Source organism: Culex pipiens, chromosome 1, assembly GCF_016801865.2.
Source record: "Culex pipiens pallens isolate TS chromosome 1, TS_CPP_V2, whole genome shotgun sequence".
In the NCBI taxonomy this organism is placed as follows: Eukaryota; Metazoa; Arthropoda; class Insecta; order Diptera; family Culicidae; genus Culex; species Culex pipiens.
The window spans coordinates 2,927,967-2,946,390 of record NC_068937.1 but is presented as its reverse complement, the minus strand read 5'-3'; the positions used below and the strand labels follow the sequence as shown (position 1 = coordinate 2,946,390).

General features: G+C 34.9%; 1 protein-coding gene across 1 annotated transcript in view; it reads right to left on the bottom strand.

Moving 5' to 3' along the window:
- Positions 1 to 18,424, bottom strand: part of LOC120432223 (protein artichoke) — a 49,993-nt gene that overhangs the window by 30,153 nt on the left and 1,416 nt on the right. The window lies entirely within an intron of this gene.

The window sequence follows — 18,424 nt, the reverse complement described above, 5'->3', positions numbered from 1 at the left end:
TCAGCACAACCGATCATACGCTTCAACGATCTGGTGATGTTTCTCTTCTCAACAGCATGCAAGAATGCGCTGAAAAGATAAAACATCAAGATCATCAAAACTAGAACTGCTGCAGAAAGGTAACAGTCGTTGGCCACCAACGGCACCCGCCATGTCAGTTTGTAGATCTCGGGGGATTTGGACGGGAATGTTAGTTAGCACAGGTTGCTACAAAGGGTGGGTTCTATACGATATCCACACCCCCGCGTGTGCCGGAAAACTACTTCTACTTGGGAGTTTGTTAGTAGGGAAGGGTAATGGTCAGGATTCATCATAGAAGATGATGATGTTACCCAAATAATCGATAAGTTTTGTTTAATGGGGTGATGTATTATTCCCAAGGCAAGCAATCGGATGCTGCTGTTGAGACTATTCCCGTTTATTTGTGATTTATTTACGATTAGATGGATTATCTTAGGCAGCCGGCTGTGGAAAGATAAAACCACAAAAAATGTATTTAGCAGGTAAGATATTAAACTCCTCGTAAAATGTTTAGTTCGAGTGGATCATAGACGATTTCAAGTTTTGAATAATTATAAGAATAGCGACCGATAACTGATGAGTTACGAAGCTACAAGATTTTTTAAATTTTTGAGGTTATCAAAATTTGATAGATTAAAAAATCAAGTTTTTCCAACTCTTACAAATTTCCCAGCTTTTCAAAATCTTTAAAATGTTCAAACTCTCATGATTTTTTAAACATTTTAGAATGATTTTTCTTAAAAAATTTTGAGAGATTTAATATAAAAAATAATTTTCATGTTTTTTATATTTTTAAATTTTAAAAACCAGCTGCATATCATTAAAATATGTTTTGAATGAGAAGAGATTTTATAGTTTTAAGCAATTTTTTAATTTTAATTCCTCTTCTTTATTTTTTTTTTAATTTTCCTGGACTTTTTCAACAGTTTTAATGCTTTCAACAATTTTAAATAAAAAAAACATTTTTTTTTTTTTAGATTATGATTTTTTTTTAATTTATTAAAAATTTTAAAATAATTTTTTTTCAGGATTTAAAATTTTCTAGAGATTTATGTTTTGTCAAGATTTTCATAAATTTTAAGATTTTCAAAAATTTAAAGATTTTCAAAAATTTCAAGATTTTAAAAATTTCAAGATTTTTAAAAATCTTAAGCCTTTTCAAATTTTTTAAAAATTTTAAGATTTTGAAAAAATTCAAGATTTTAAAATTTTGTATAATTTTTTAAAATTCAAAAAAAAATTAAAAATGTATGATATTCAAAAATATTTTTTTTTAAATTTCAAGATTTTCAAAAAATTTAAGATTTAAAAAAAAACTTTTTTAAATAAGTACAAGATTTTAGAAAAAAATAAGAGTTATCAAAATTTTCTGATATTCAAAAATTTTATGATTTTCAAAAATATCAAGATTAAAAAACATAATTGTCAAAAATATCAAGATTTTTATCCATTTCATTGGTTTTATAAATTTTAAAATATTCAAAATTTCAAAAAAAATCTACATTTTTAAAAAAAATTAAGATTTAAAAAATAATTGAGATTTTCAAAAAAATTAAGATTTGTTAATAAGATTTTTTGATAAGATCGTCGAGTTTTTTTTTAAATTTCGTAGTTTTTGAGATTTTTAATATATTTATTTTATTATGATGACATGACAAGATTTTCTACATTTGTGAGAAATTAAAATATAAAAATATTTAGATTTTTAACTATTCATGATTTTTTATAATTTTTGAAAGATTTTCAAGTAACTGGTTTAAATACATTAAAATTGAATTGTGATATTCAATATTTTTAAGTATTTAGAGTTGATTTTCAAAATATTCAAGATTCTTATGATTTTTTTTTAATTTGAAGAGTTTTAAGATATTCATAGTTTTCATGATTTTCAAGATTTTTATTTTTTTCAAAGATTAACCAGATTTCATGCAAAATTTTTCAACGAGACGTTTCCGGCTAGCTCAAAAGCTGCCAAACTCAACTCCGCCTCTAGACGGGCTTCGATCTGAAAAATCGCCAAAAACCATTTTGCAACCAATTTTTGATCTTCAAAAAGCATTGGAAAGAAGAACTAATACAATTTTAGACAATTTTAAGGTTGGAATTTTGACTTGTTTTATGTTTTGACTGTGTTTTTTACTAACATTTCCTACATTTTAAGTAAAAAGAAGTATGCTATAATTTTTGTATTGTTCCAGACTATGCATGTTCGCTTTTTTTAAATTTAAATGATAATGGTGCCATTCTATAGCAAAAAATGTGAAAACAAGTAAAAAATTTAAACAAAAATACTGTAAAAACATAAAAAATTAAAAAGGCCTCCTGAAAACGAAAAAAAAACTAAAACAAATTTGGGCAGTAAAGGGTTAACCGCCTTTTTTTCAATGAAAAAATCAGTTTGATAAGATTCTATGTTTAATCGGCTCCCCTCCCACTAACAGTTACACATAATATCCTCTGTAATTTCTCTTAGCATTAAGAAAATTGTAATTACAAAAGCCGACTCGATTTTGAACAGGTCCCAGTACCAAAAAGGACATTTATTAAAAATAATTTTAGGAAAAAGGAGTAGTTAAACAATTTAAAATATTTACAATAAAAAAAACATTGCCAAATATTCAATAAATGTGACAAAATGAAACAGAATCATAACTTTGCGCTGGTCATAATCGTTGAAATTTGGCTCAATTTTTATATTGGGTTTTCATAACCTTTGATGTTTTTTTTTAATTTCGATGCTAACTTTTGTTTGATAAACAAAAATGAATGAAAATCTTAAGATTTATGAAAAATATAAAAATCTATGTGAATTTAATTTGAAAGTTGTACAAAATATTACAAAATTACTCAAGAGTTAAAAATTATGTTCAAACAAGCATGCTAAGGATTAAAAAAATCACACATTTCCGACCTTTTTTCTGATTTTTGGCGGAATTTCGCGAATTCGCGACTTTCCCGATTTCCCGACTTGAGTGGCCACCCTGAATAAACTAAACAGCAAAATGGTAAAAGCATGTTTATACCCTTTGATCATGTTTCATTTGACAGATTGAGAGTGGAAATGTACGCCACCTCACTGTTGATTTGCATTGACCTGCTTTGATTGAAACCAGAGCAAAGTAAATAAACACAAAGGTAGCGTAAATTTCCACCCACAAACTGTCAACATTCACAATACAATGTCAGATTTATGACAGTATGCTCAGAGCAATCAAAACCTTCAAAAAATTAAACTCTTGTGACAGTTTCAGAAAACCCCCCAAAAAATACTCATCACAGCTAACTTTGTCCGACACCCCCCAGCCCATCATGGCCTACTCCGACCCGTGAAAAAGCAAACAAAAAAAAAGTCTCCCCAAGTGAATCTCCGGTGAAAATGTGCATAAAAATGCACATAAACTTGCAGTCACCGGGCGGCGTCGGCGGTAACAGCTCTAGGTTATGTGTTTTTTTGTTTTTATTTTGTTTTCCTCTCTTTTTCCACGACACGTTTTTTTTTCTGGCGGAAAAATGTTTCAAGCGTGGGTGGAAAAACCAAAACAAACACAGATGCGCTAGCGCGCCGGAAAGTGTTGGTCGTCATGGCCTGCTTTGACTGCACCGGCGACGAAGTCGGTGACGACGACGAAGTCGTCGACGGTCAACATGGTAATTCGTTTATGGGTGCCAAAACTAAAGAAGGCAAAATTTTCATAGGGGTAGGGCGGGGTGGGGTAAAGTAAATACCAGCATCACTGTTTGTTTGGGTGTTTTTCCCCAGGAGGTTGCGGGCGATGATGATGCTTCTTTTGAACTGACAGAAGACAGAGTTGGAGAATTCTCCTGGTGCATTGTTGTGCAGCTAGAGTTGGGGATAATCTGGTTGTTGTTTGTTCTACCCAAAAACGTGAGAGCTGGACTTTGGCTTTGAGTCGAGCTGTGCAAGAATGTAGCTAAATTTTGGTTCTTTCACGGAGAAGTTGTCGGAGTTTTTGGGAGGAAAAGTTACAAGACTGAGCTGTGTTGATTTTACAAATGAGATTGCATAGCATGCTGGGATTGGCTGTTTCCAAATAGTTTCAATGGACGCCACTGATTGCTGTGTTTTCAATCTCTTGAAAGGATGAAATTGTTTGTGTAAGGGAGCTAGTTTTGAAATGATCTTGTTTTCGACTAACTAACAGTTCTGGCAACCCTGAAACTTCCAATTTATTTTTTTTTCAAAAGAAAGTTTTAAAGCTAATTCACTGTCTACTTTTCCTTCCATTCAAGATGACCTCAGTCGCCACCACAATCATCGAGTTCATTGATTACTTTTGACCTGAGAATGAACTTGTGGCCTTCCAGCGTTCCCAGCTTCAAAGAAGCGAAAATTCTGGCCCGTTGCCAGAAGCAGAAACACCGGTCGTGACTTTTGCTATGCGTTCGCTCAGTCTGCTTTTTCCGCTAAATTGCACGCACCAAAAAAATCGGTGGAGCTCATTGGGCTGGAAATGAACGCCGCAGCAGTAGGCTTTGACAGCAGTGTTGCCAACAATGGGGCGCTCGCGCACACGCAAGATGATTTACAACCCCGAAAAGCAATTTCTCCGCACACTTGGATCGAGCGCAGGACGGAGGGAAATTTGCGCAGCAAATAAATAACAGCGTTTTTTTTGTGTTGTTATTTTCTTAAGGAATAAGGATTCGACAAAAAAAAATGTGAGCAACTCAAACGGTCCATGAAAATGTCGCAATCAGCCGGCTAGAGTTTGTATAAATCATGGAGCACCGAAGGTCACAAGTTGAAAGCGATTGGAACTTCAAGACGATGGGAAAACCGGGAAGGCAGAAGAAAAGGAAAATTATGCCGAAACAATAAAATATTATTGAATGTTTGTCGAGTCCCCGTTCCACCTTAATATTCATCCAGCCAGAGTCGCCATATTTATCAAAGCTCTAGCGAAAAAGAGGAAAAATAAAACAAGCAACTCACAATAGATGAATAAAACATTGGCATTTTGTTCTGCGAAACAAAACGACGCCGCCGCCATTATTGCTTTTGATGTGACATTTTTATACAAGACCAAGACTTCCTCCATCCAAGTTGGCGGCCTGTTCCGGATCATCTGCTCCCACTCTGGGAAAGAAAAGTTGAGAAAAGTCGTCCTTTTTGAGAGGATAAGGTCCTGCCTGGCAGTCAGGAATTATTGTTTTAATTTTCGGCACGACCCTGAAGAAGGGAAGCTATTTCTGGCAGCACTGGTCCCAAGTAGGAACGTGGTGGTTGATCGGATTATAAATCGAAGTGGGCTGTGGGCGGTGTAGTGTCCTAGACTTCCGTGCTCACTCCGATTGTCACCGATGGCCTTCCACCCGTCCGCCCACTAACCATCGGTTCGCGTCGTCGTTCCCTGTCCGCTCCGGCCGGTGGCTTTCTCTCGACTAAACAACCACGCGCTCTTGTGTCAGAATCGAACACAAAGGCTTGCACGCAAGGTGTGATGCAAACGCGATATGCATGCAAGGTGTGGTGAAATATAAATACAAGTTCGGTGACTTGCATCGCATAGGACCCTACACCCCCATCTTACCTTAATAAAAAACAAATAATTGTCAAATCTACAGATGACTCTATTCTTGAACGTACCTTCAAAAATATAACATTATCACTCTCTCCACGAACTTGCTTCAAGCTTATATATATATTGTAAAACTAAATAAAGAAGACTATAATTGTTTGGCCAGAAATAAGGGCAATACTCTTGGCAATACTAAAAACTTATAATCCATTCTTCACCTATTCTTTCAATTCAAAATCTAATAATCAAACAAACAGTCATTGTAATCCTGTACACTTCTCTCCAACACGATTTTTTTTTAATTTGATGACAAATTCTTTGACTACCTTCAGGCAAAATCCAGCTCGAATGAATCCTTTTTTTATGCTCTACCTCAGTCACGACGGGCTCGTAGATGTCTATGAGATGTCTCTTTGGCAAAAATAAATTAGCCAAAAGTTCATTACCGATAGATGTCTAGTAAATGTCTCGATAAAATGTCCGATGAGGGCAGCATTTTGACTAAGACGTTTAAACTAAATTCATTAAAGAGTTTGTCAACAATCGGAGCACGAATGTCACAAAAAGTGACGTTCTACGTTCTTCTATCAACCAAATTTTAAACCAATAAAACATGATTGGAAGAATTAAACTTCCAAAACGATCATGTCTCTCAAAACATTAAGAAACCTAACCAAACCATAAATTAAAATCTTTTCATTGGCAACTATTATCGATAGCAATATAGTTTACTCTCCAGAGATTTTTTTCTATATTTGTTACCCTTCAATATTGATATTGACCGTTTTGCCCAAAAAGACACGCGGCATACCAGCCTGGAATGGCGCGCCGCACTTTCGACAAATGCTCGTTTCAAATCCCATACCGTGCGTTTTGTTTTTTTTTCTTCGCTTGACATTGTTGTCAGATGCTTTTTTTCTATTGCACAGAAGCAGAAAATCACTGGCAACAATGTCTACGGCACATTCTGAAATGTCTCGCGGCGTGTACCTTCCAGGGAAACGGACAATACACTCCAATATTGCATTCATAATTAAGTCACGGCATGTATCAATGACGCGGATCTATTTAACCAAACCGTAGCTAAACATAATTGTTAGCTAGCTGTCTGTAAACTCTCGTATCAGAAACACTTCTTCAAAGGACAAGCTGAAACTTTTTTTTTCAAATCACGTTGTCAGTCAGCGCTTCTTCCTATTTTTTTTTCTTTTTTTTTTCTCCTTAATGTGATGTATAATAGTGGTTGTGAAAAGAATCTACAATCTGTCAAACATTCTGTGGGCTTCAAAACAATCTATGCCTTGCATCTTCTACAATAAACAACTCTAATCACTAGAAGTTATAACCAATTTTCCAAACTACATTCCACGCGTGAACTTCGGTTACTCATACAAAAGACACTAAATGTGTGTTGCTTCCACTGATCCTTCACATTTACTGATATTACAATTGTTCCTCCTTCTCGAGCTTGTTTGCGTAAAGTTACCAAAACCTTCATCCTCTTCACAAAGTAAGTGTTGAAACTTCAGTACTCAGTTGTTCCAACTGTTGCAACATCTATTCCGTTATTCATTCGCACATTCTACATAAATTTGTCCACAAATCCTGAGTAACTGCATATAGTCGTTACAGTTGTTAAGATCAAAATCACATATCAAAACATGCTCGCCGCATCTCATTTATTTCTAATTCAGCAAGAGCTCCTTCAATAATTGTAACCTTTTTTTTATTATTGAACCTTCATCGTGCCATTTTAATCACATTATAGACCTCCTGCCCTGTGCTGCGAAGCTTGTCAGCCAACTTGTAACGGCATACTTGCCTTTAACTGTTTACATTGTTAAATGCTTGACTCATCAACCTTAATTAAATTTACAACAACATCAATTCATAGAACCATTCCGGTAACACTTCTCATCCTCACTACAAATTTCTTCTTTTTTTTTTTTTTTTTTGACCTATCATGCTTTAAAAACGACTGTTATGTCAAATAACGTTAACTGTTTCAAGCTCGGTGTCGAGGGAAGTTTATCATTCTACGCTGGAATCCTGTCTTTGGACGTGTCGTTTCTACATGACTCCTTTTCAGAAACTCTACTATCTCCACAATCACTAGTGAAACAATCAAACTCTTTCTAGTTGTGTAATGATGCTTGCCACAACAGTTAGAACTTTTAAACTCTCTGGAATACCCGCTGCACATAATTCAGCATTACAACACCCCGTTTTTTTTAGTTAATAAGTGACGTCACTTTGTTGCCATCTATGTGACAAACAACTCAAACATTGACATCTGCATGAAAGAAGTTCTCACACATCGAGCCCTCCAGGCTTCAATTTCGAACACGTCTCAAAAACGGCAGATTTAAACTCACTATAACGAATCTTGTATTATTCCATGCTGTTACGATGTACTATGTACTTTTCAATTTCGGCCGAACTTCATATCGATCCTTGCAGGCATCGCTTTCTTGCACTTCTCAAAACATCTAAACCTTAAATCGATCCTCGTTGAAGTCGATCTCTTACACATCTCAACGACAGCCGAACCTCATATCGATTCACGCAGGCATCGATCTCTTACCTCATATCGATCCTCGCAAGCATCGATCTCTTGCACATCTAAACGACGGCCAAAACTCATATCGATCCTTGACGGCATCGATCTCAACATTTCTCAGAAACATCGAAACCTCATATCGATCCTCGCAGGCATCGATCTATTGTACGTCTCAACGACGGACGAACCTCCTATCGATCCACGCAGGCATCGATCTCTTGCACATCTCAACGATGGCCGAACCTCATATCGATCCACGCAGGCATCGATCTCTTGCACGTCTCAACGACGGCCGAACCTCATATCAATCCACGCAGGCATCGATCTCTTGCACATCTCAACGATGGCCGAACCTCATATCGATCCACGCAGGCATCGATCTCTTGCACATCTCAACGATGGCCGAACCTCATATCGATCCACGCAGGCATCGATCTCTTGCACATCTCAACGATGGCCGAACCTCATATCGATCCACGCAGGCATCGATCTCTTGCACGTCTCAACGACGGCCGAAACTCATATCGATCCTCGACGGCATCGATATCTTACACTTCTCAAAATATCCAAATCTTATATCGATCCTCGCTGGCATTGAACCTTTACCTTTTATCAGTTTCATTTGTTGGTGGTTTTCTGAGCAGTCAGCCACTAACATAAGTCATTCACATCACAATTCTTTCACATCAGTACAATTCTGTTAATAAACTTTGGCACAAACACGTCAGTGCTACCGCCAGTAATCCGCTAATTTCCTTATTTAAAGCCATGATGCACACCAAACCCATCTTTTTTTCCAAAATTTCCTCCAAATCTGCTTTCAATATAAACTATGCAATAAGGTACAATTATTTTTTCAGCTTTTGTTTTCAGCCTCAATCAAATCAAAATTTCGAAGCAATTCACTTATTTTCAAGCGAAGCTAAACAGTTTCCCTTCGTTACCTGCTGCCTTTAGCTTAAGAAATTATTGCCAAACCTCATTTTTTTTTCCCGGCTCAGCATTCCGAATTTTCACAATTTCATTCAATGACTCACATTTTTTTTTTCATTTTTTTTTTTTGTAAACAAACCCAACCACAACACTTTCCTCATTTTTCACAACAGCACAACACATTTTTTTTTCTCCCTCACAAAATTCACTAGGTTCATTTGCTTTTATTATTATTTTTTTTTATATAAACAAACATAAATTTCACCATCAAAACACAGTTGACCCATGCCGAATTTCCTTCTTTTTTTTTTACCCTCGTCGCCAATTGTAGTGTCCTAGACTTCCGTGCTCACTCCGATTGTCACCGATGGCCTTCCACCCGTCCGCCCACTAACCATCGGTTCGCGTCGTCGTTCCCTGTCCGCTCCGGCCGGTGGCTTTCTCTCGACTAAACAACCACGCGCTCTTGTGTCAGAATCGAACACAAAGGCTTGCACGCAAGGTGTGATGCAAACGCGATATGCATGCAAGGTGTGGTGAAATATAAATACAAGTTCGGTGACTTGCATCGCATAGGACCCTACAGGCGGTTGTTGTTGGTGGAATTTGGGGGTGGACAATTTTTGTAGTAGGCGTTGCAGTGGATTTTTTTCTCAGGAATTCTGTCAGTGGAACTAGGTTGGAAGGTCGAAAATGCAAATAAATGACATAATTATGAAAAATATTAATAAAATTAAAATTAACAAAGTTTGATAAAAACTTAATTTTTCATTTTATTAATATTTTTCATAATTGGAGGAGGAGTTGGAGTTTTTTCTCAGGAATTTTGTCTGTGGGACTGGATTAGAAGGTCGAAAATGCAAATAAATGACATAATTGTGAAAAATATTAATAAAATGAAAAATTATCAAAGATTGATAAAAAGTTAATTTTTCATTTTATTAATATTTTTCATAATTGGAGGAGGAGTTAGAGTTTTTTCTCAGGAATTTTGTCAGGATGGAACGTCGAAAATGCAAAAAAAAATGACATAATTATGAAAATATTCAATAAATTAAAAATTATTCAAAGTTAATTTTCTACTTTTCGTTACACAGGTGGTTACAGGTGGTTATGTTACACATGAACAGTATGACAAAGAACTTAACAGAAAAGCTTTTGAAATTAAGCCATTTTGGTGAATTATGCGTCAGAAAAAATCAAAACATAAATGGATTTGTCAATGGATGTCAAAAAATTCAATCCAACTTTTCGACCATTTTTACCAAACCCCTCTCGAAAAGAAGTTATTGCCAAATCGAAGGTTTGGACCAAGTGGGCGGTAATAGGTTGTCCTGTTCCGCACGTGACGGGCATAACGAATCGCCGATTGTTTATGGCCAAGACACGCGGAATCCGGACGTTCGAATCGTCTTTGGAAAATTTAGCGTTTGAAAAAAACGAAGAAAATCGCGCTGTTTCTCCCTCTTATCCAGAAATAGGGGGAGAGGGGGTAATATGCACCCCCGGGGCAAAATGCACCCCCAGCTTTTCTCGGTATTTGGAAGAATTTTCCGGGGAAAAAATCATAGAAATTGGAAGCTTAACATTGCTAAACCACGCTGGAAAAATTTGAGCATCGCAGTTTAAAAACAGCTCAAGTTATTTGCAAAACATTAAAATGTTGTGTTTTCATTTAATTTTCATTGAACTTTCATTATGATTTTTGGACAGTATAAAAAGCATTTATTGATATTGTAAGTGTTGAGGTATATAGTTTTTGCCATAATCTTCATTATTCTGTAGATAGATGAGTCCAAAAATATCAAAAAATGCATTTTTAATTAAATTTTCTGCAAAAAGCGTGGTCGGGGCAAAATGCACCGCTGTGAAGCTCCTTTGTAAAAACAGCGGTGTCATCTAGTGGTGACTAGTGAAAACTGCTTTTACCCGGTGCATTTTGCCCCATGTTGTGGTGCATTTTGCCCCGTTGTTGGAGTGCATTTTGCCCCAATGTTGCGGTGCATTTTGCCCCGCATGGTCGTTTGAAATTAATCAAAAATGTTTTTAGAAATTTGATATTTTTGAACAATTTTGAGGTTTTTTAAGACTTTTTTCACATGGATGACGAAGAATAATAGTTGTTTTAGAACATCGAACAAAATTCTTCCACAGTAATGCTGTAATGGTTGAGAAATCACAGTTTTACCTTAGGGGGTGCATATTACCCCCTCTTCCCCTATATACTGGAAAACACGTTCCACAATATCTTGGCGAAAAAAACGACGTCGAAAAGCAATTTCACTTTGACAGTTTATTAAGTGCTATATCACCAGACGAGCAAGTTTCCGGAAGAAAACACGGAAAGATACACGGAGAGAAAAAAAAATGCCATGCGAAAGAAAGTCGCACAAGCCAAAGTCAATCAGCATGCCATGATTTGCTCCAATCGGCACAACAACACGAAGAAAGTGGGGAAGGGGTGGGAAAAAGTTGAAAAGTTTTCCAGCGCCTGCTTCGACCCAGTTGCGCCCACCGCAGACGACCACCACGTCGGAAAATCGAAGCAGTGATGACTAGATCTGGGTTCGAATTTCTTGCGTTGAGAGAAGGGGAAAAAAATAACGACGACAGCATCCCCGCAGACAGGAGCTGTCAAACATTTCGAAACGTATAAATGAAACTTTATCGAGCAATGAAAAATTCTGTTGGGGGCGGGGAGGGGTGCGTCCAGGCACTACGTGCCACGGGAAAAACAAGCCAAAATGATTCGGCAATCTAGGTCAAAGCCATTCATTTTAATGCGTTTTCGGCACAGTTGTGAGTCTCGTGAGAAGTTTTTTATTTCCAAAAGAGAGAAACCGTGATAAATTAACATCAAGCGGTAATCAATTTCATTAGCTGGTGGCAACTTTTTCGAGATTGGGAGCACGTTTATTGATGATGCTTAAAATAAAATTAATGCGATTGGATTAATTTCGGTTTAAACTGCCTCCCCCTCAAGAAAATTTCCCCCGTGCAGAAAATCCCATAAGAAATGAGGTCTCATTTGACCCCACCGAAAACATGTGCTCAGCCGAAAACTTCCTAATTGGCAACGATATGTCCTGACTGGAAGGCAGCTTCCTACAGGTAGAAGTGGTCTCCCCCTGGAGTGTCTTGCCAGAACCTCGGCAAAGACAAACTTTGCACACGTGTTGAAAATCAACACCTCTCGGCTAACGATAATTGACAGAACAGCAGCAACATGGCAACCGAGCTACACCTTAATGAGATGTCGCATCCTTGGGTTGCTTCGGTCCAAGGTGTGTCAGTTAGGCAGGTATGGCGGATTCATCCATCTTTAATATTGTTTTAAATTGAAACTCTGTTAACATTCAAAACTGTATTTTTTAACAGCTGAAAGATCCAGCATACCTTGACTAATCAAAAGACTTTGGCTTTTGTCAAGAGAGCAAGGAACAGGAACACTAACAAGAGAAGGCGTGTAGGTGTTTTGTACTGTGTTGGAGAAGAGTAGGCTTTGCTTTGTCTTTTCACGGCGTGGGAGGGTGGTAATGAAAAGCAAGGACCTTCTTATCTTGACTTGACTTGACATCACTGAATTCATTAGACGGGGACAGAGAGGAGAGTGAGATGGCATGACACGTGGGAGTTGGAACGGATTTGTGCTTTAACGTCTGTTTTGTGTTGTGTTTTTATTTACTGTATATTCGTTTGGGTGAGTATTTTTTTTGATTATCATTTATTTTTTCTAAATTTAGAATACAGCCCATACACTAATTTAGTATATTTAGATCCAAGATGGTGGCCAAAATGACGGAGATGAAATATTGAAAAAATCCATTTGGTAATTTAAGGGGCCATTCAAATTTGACTTAAGGCTCTGGAAGGCATCATTCCAGATCGCCCATTTGGCGGCCATGTTTGTTTTAGAAAAACATTCAAATCCTGATTCAGAATGTTTCAATCAAAATGGGTTTCTTTGTGTTGTTTGTAGAAGCATTTTACATATCGTGATTATTGTTTCATTGCAATTTACTATTTCTGGACCCTGTATTCAGAACCATCATTGACAGTCATTGTTCCAAAAGTGAAAGACACCTTCTACGACCTTAAATGGGATCGCAGGACTCGAATAAAATGTTATAAGTAAGAAATAAAAAATATGAAATCCTATACGAACTTCTAAGTAATCAATTTTCAGACAATCCAAGCTTCGGATAATCGATTCTGTATCGAATCATAGACGAGCAATTCCAGCTCAAATCAGGAATTTTTCTGCTACTTTTGTATCCCACCCTCTCCAATTTCAATGAAACTTTGTAGACATGTTATCCTAGGCCTGTATAAGCAGTTTTTGTGTATATGCCAATTTTACTCGAATATGACATTTGAGAAAAGCGTTAGTTATTTAAATATTTTTGTACTTTGTAATTCAAAAATTACTGTATCTCAAAGCCGTTGCATCGTATCAAAAAAGTGACAAACTTGTAGGAAATTGGACGAACTTTCTGAAAAAAATACACTGAACAAAAAATACACGCCACTTCCATGAGATGTTTAAATGTTTGAGTTTAAAAGTTAAATTTCAAGGTGGTGTCACGATTTTTTTTCGATCAAAATTTTTGAGGACATAGCCTAAGATGTAAAAAAAAGACTCACGAAAAATGCAACATGGTATGTCTCTCCTAAAAAAAAATACAAAAATCATTTACTCTGACTGTTTTTTTTTAAGATAGTGGGAATCGATTCTTCAGGCAATTTTACATAAAAGTCTCTATATTCAAAATTTTCAAATGGGTAATTTTTTAGCTCAACAACCAAGGTAACGTAAAAAGTATATATTTTTTTTCGATTTTTATTTTTCCCAGTAAAATTTGTCCGAAGATTATGGGAGCATTATCCGGTTCACATTTTTAGACATTTTTAAGTTAAATTACTCAAAAAAGTGGTAACATTCAACAAACCAAATTTCAACCTTTAAACATTTCTTCTATTTACTGTGTAAAAAACTACTTAGTTCAGTATTGGCGACCGATTTTCAAACTTTAATTGCTCAAGAGAACATATTTTCTTACATTTCTTGAATGGTTTGTATTATCCGATTCGACTTGTTCGATGTAGTATTTATGTGCATTTGATTAAAAACTCCTATATCATAGACAATTTTCAAAGTTAACCTAAATTAAATCTGTGAAGAAAAATGATTAAACGTTCATGTAAAAAGAATCAATAGCAGAATTTTACAAACTATTGATTCAATAATTATTATTATTATTTTAACTATTATTTTATTTAAAAAAATACTAACTGAGTTAAAAAACTTCATTAAGTAATCATTTGAATATTAGTTACGAAAAACTTTCTAGTAAAGAAAAGGACAAAACTTCAGGTAAAATTTGCATTGTTTATTTAATTAATGAAAATGATAATCGGAAGGAAATAGGTACAAATCCTCAACCTGTCAAACATATGAGAATTTTTCTTTATTTCAGAAGCCAACATTTTTGCTAAGGTCTTTGAATTCGATCAATTTATTTCAAATAATGCTAATTTAAAATAATATTAAATTAATTAAAAATACAAAACTTCAACAAAAATTACGCCCATTTCATTGAAATAATTTTTGAATCATTTACTGCCAACCTTTCAGAATGTCCAAAAAAGGTTTTAGGTTTTTTTTAATGTTAGATCAGGTTTTAAAAATTGTAATAGTAGTTTATGCAACAAGTTGCAAAAAGATGATTTTTTCAGCACGAGTCGTACATTTATCCAACGAGGTTCACCGAGTTGGATAAATACGAAGAGTGCTGAAAAAATCAAGTTTTGCAACGAGTTCCATACAACATTTTTGCAATTCCGAAAAACACCCATTGAGTGGAATTTTAAGTCAAATTTTCATGTATTTTGTCAATAAATCATTTAAATAAAAAAAATGTTGAAAAGTGTTACTTTTCGAAACAAGTGCTGAAAAGTTCAACTCTTCAGCACCCATTTCAGTGCTGAAAAGTAGAACTTTTCAGCATTTATTTTGAAAAGTGTTGCTATTCGATTCTGCTATTTTTGGTACAGAAAAGTAGGCTATTTCGTCGTTCAAGAATGACAGGAAAAGTAAGTAGTTTCACGACGGAATTGGAAAAAACATTTGTAATACATATTGTCAATTTTACAATGAATTCTTACCACAAAAAAATGCACACTGGAAAAAACTCAATTTAGATTGAAAATTTGATTTTGCATCAAATTTATTTTTGATTTTTTTTAAATTATTGAAATTATTTTAGACATTTTTTAAAAAAAATATTTTTTTTCTGAAGTACATACCTTCCGTACCGTAATTCGGGGTGATATTGATAGGATGAAGTATTTCTGCAAAATGAAATGAACCTCAAAAAGGAATTTTTAACAATGTTTTATATGTTTCAAATAGTTAACTAGTGTTAAGAATCTATTGATAAATAACATTATTTTAATGCTCTCAAAGTGTCATGCTATTCTCAAAGAAAATGAGTTCGAATCGGAAAACGGACTGCAATATCGGATTTTGTGGTCAATGTTACACTAATAACAGTTGCAATTAGTTTCTAAGTTACAAGTTTTAAGAATTCTAAAATATCGTTAAAATTATAGGCAATATTGGAAGAAAAATATTTGCAGTAATTGTGGACATTGTTTATTCATGCTGGAAAACTTGTTTTGATGCCAACACATTTTTTCACATTTTTGAAAAAATCTAATTCTAATGATTTGTTGCAAAATTTAAACTTTTCACAAATGAATTTTTTTTAGGTCGATTTGAGGTTACCAATTAAATTTTCATACTTTTAAGCTAAAATTTTAAGAAACACAGTGAATATAAAGGTCATCCCAAATTAGGAAATAACAACGACTCGACTCTGGTCCAGATCAAAGGGGGAGCGAGGGGGGAAGGCAAATAACACTAAATTTAAAAAATTCAAGTGCGATTTTCAGAAAATTTTGGCGAAAAATTTCACAAAATGCTTTACACATAACTACAGTGGTGCTTCTATCAAAAAATTGCGCAATATTTATTTATTAAAATGGTCCAAAAATTCAAAATTTGATTTAAAACACATAAACAAGTTTTGTGAAATGTATTCTAAATAGTTTGAATATAAATAAAATTTGCAATGACCTTAGTAACACAGACTACAGACGTAGCGGCTAGAACAAAATAATTTGAAAATCTTGTGTAAAAACATGGCGGATGATAAACTAACGCCATCTCGTATTCTATTGCCACTTGCAAGAATAAGCCTGAATGTAGTCTGCAGTGCACCATAGCTTTTGCAGGAGCCGTGTTCTGATTCTCACCAACTTGATTTTGATGATGCTAAGTTTTATTTTTAAAATAAATTTAATTTTATGCTCTAAAATTAACTAAAAATTATCAGAAGCGATACTCAAAATGATTACTTTCGACATTTCAAAGCTATTTTTGATCTTCACATCAATTTTCTCGACGAAAAGAGGCATGAAACTTATGATGAGAATGAGAATACGTGCTTTTCAATGTTGTTTTTTACACTTGAGAGCAGGGCGGGAGAGTTGTCAAATCTCCTCTGCGACGACAGCGCCACAAACGGCTTGTTATTCTCGAAAACCGTTGCATGTTTTTACACAAGGTGGTGATCGGACCAAAACGTCTGTTGTCTGTGTTAGTAATAAAACAAATAAACACAAAATCAAATGGTTTTATTGTTTCGACACATCACTTTCAGGATCCCTTTGCAGATCAGTGCTGCCACCTATTAGAAACATAGGTAACTAAAGTAATGAAGCCAAGAAGATGATTTGAGGTATTAGTCTCAAGTTTTCTAGAAATTCTACCCTTTTTTCATCCACCAATTTGTTTTCTGGAACTATCAAGACGCACCAAATGACGCTAATCTGTTTAGCTAGTGCAGAGAATTACATGTGAAAAGAATAACATACATTAAAAACATATCGCTACCGACATTTGCTCAGAATTTGATTCCAAATCAATATGTTTACGCGAAGGTTGGTCTAGGAGGTCTTTTTAAGAAGTTATTTCTTTATTTTTGATCCTATGTGGATAGGAACGTTTGTAAAAGTAAGCGAGAACTCATTTAAAAAGAAATTTTCTGAACTTTTGAAAATGTTTATAAAGCAAGTAAAAGTGAACAATTTATTTGTGTAATTTAAACAGAAAAAATAGGCTTACATTTTTTTGCTGTGATTTTTAATTAAAAATATAACATGTTTCAAAGCTGCAATAATTTCACACACGTGTCTAATGTCTCCATCTCTCTTGATCATAAAAGCAAAGCCTACTAGGGGAAAGTGGGGCAAGTGTAACAAGCTAAGGAAATGCTCGTTATAACCCTTCAAAAACGTTAAAAATCTGTCGGATTTTTTTATAATCATCTTATTCCAGGTCTTGACTAAGACTTTGATGAGCAAGTTTTTAAAAAATCCTGTTTTTTTAAGGTAAAAAATTGATTTTAAAAATTTTGATTTTCCGTACGTTCTTCTCAACTAGTGGGGCAAGACGAACAACCCGTTGGGGCAAGAGGAACAATGCATGAAACAACATGTTAATTTACTAACAATTGAACTGTTATCACTTAGATACATCAGATTAGAATGTATTTGAAATGTTTTTTTCATTTTTAGATTAAATAATAATTTTTACTAAAAATTTGATCGTTTTTAGGAAAAAAAATATTACTTGGATGAAAAAAGGAAATTTTCATAATATCCTTATATTTTGCATGGACAATTTTTTTTAACAATTGTTTATCAATTTTTATGTACTTTTATGTATTTTTGTCCCAATAAAATATGTTCTTGCAGCAATTCTTTTTTTTCCATAATAAAAATCCATATGGTACACTTGCCCCACCTGAACAAGATTTTTTAAATGCTCTCAACAAAAATAACTAAACGTTAAATCATACTTTATAATAGGTGCAAGTCATTGGTAGGGACACTACTGATCTAGGAAAAATAGCATTTTGATAAAATGAGCCTTAAAACGAACCCTAAGCCTTATTTTGTACCATCCAAATATTATAAGAAAACAATGGTTTTGAAAAAAACTTCATTAAATCGTATGCCCCTTGGCGTTTACGTCGTTTTGGCGGTTATGTGGTAGTAGAATCAGCCAATTGCATTGCTAGCAACAATTCCTCATACTGGAAATACCAAAAATTGTAAAAATTACGGCCGTACGAGCGATTGTTCCTCTTGCCCCATATGGTCGTCTTGCCCCACCTTCCCCTACATTCGTCAAGTTCCTTCAACTGCCATAAAATGTGACCATATTGTCAGAAACAGGCGCGGTAATTAAACATTAACCACCTGTACCTTGGCGTAATTCCACCGCCTACTACTACCTTACGCC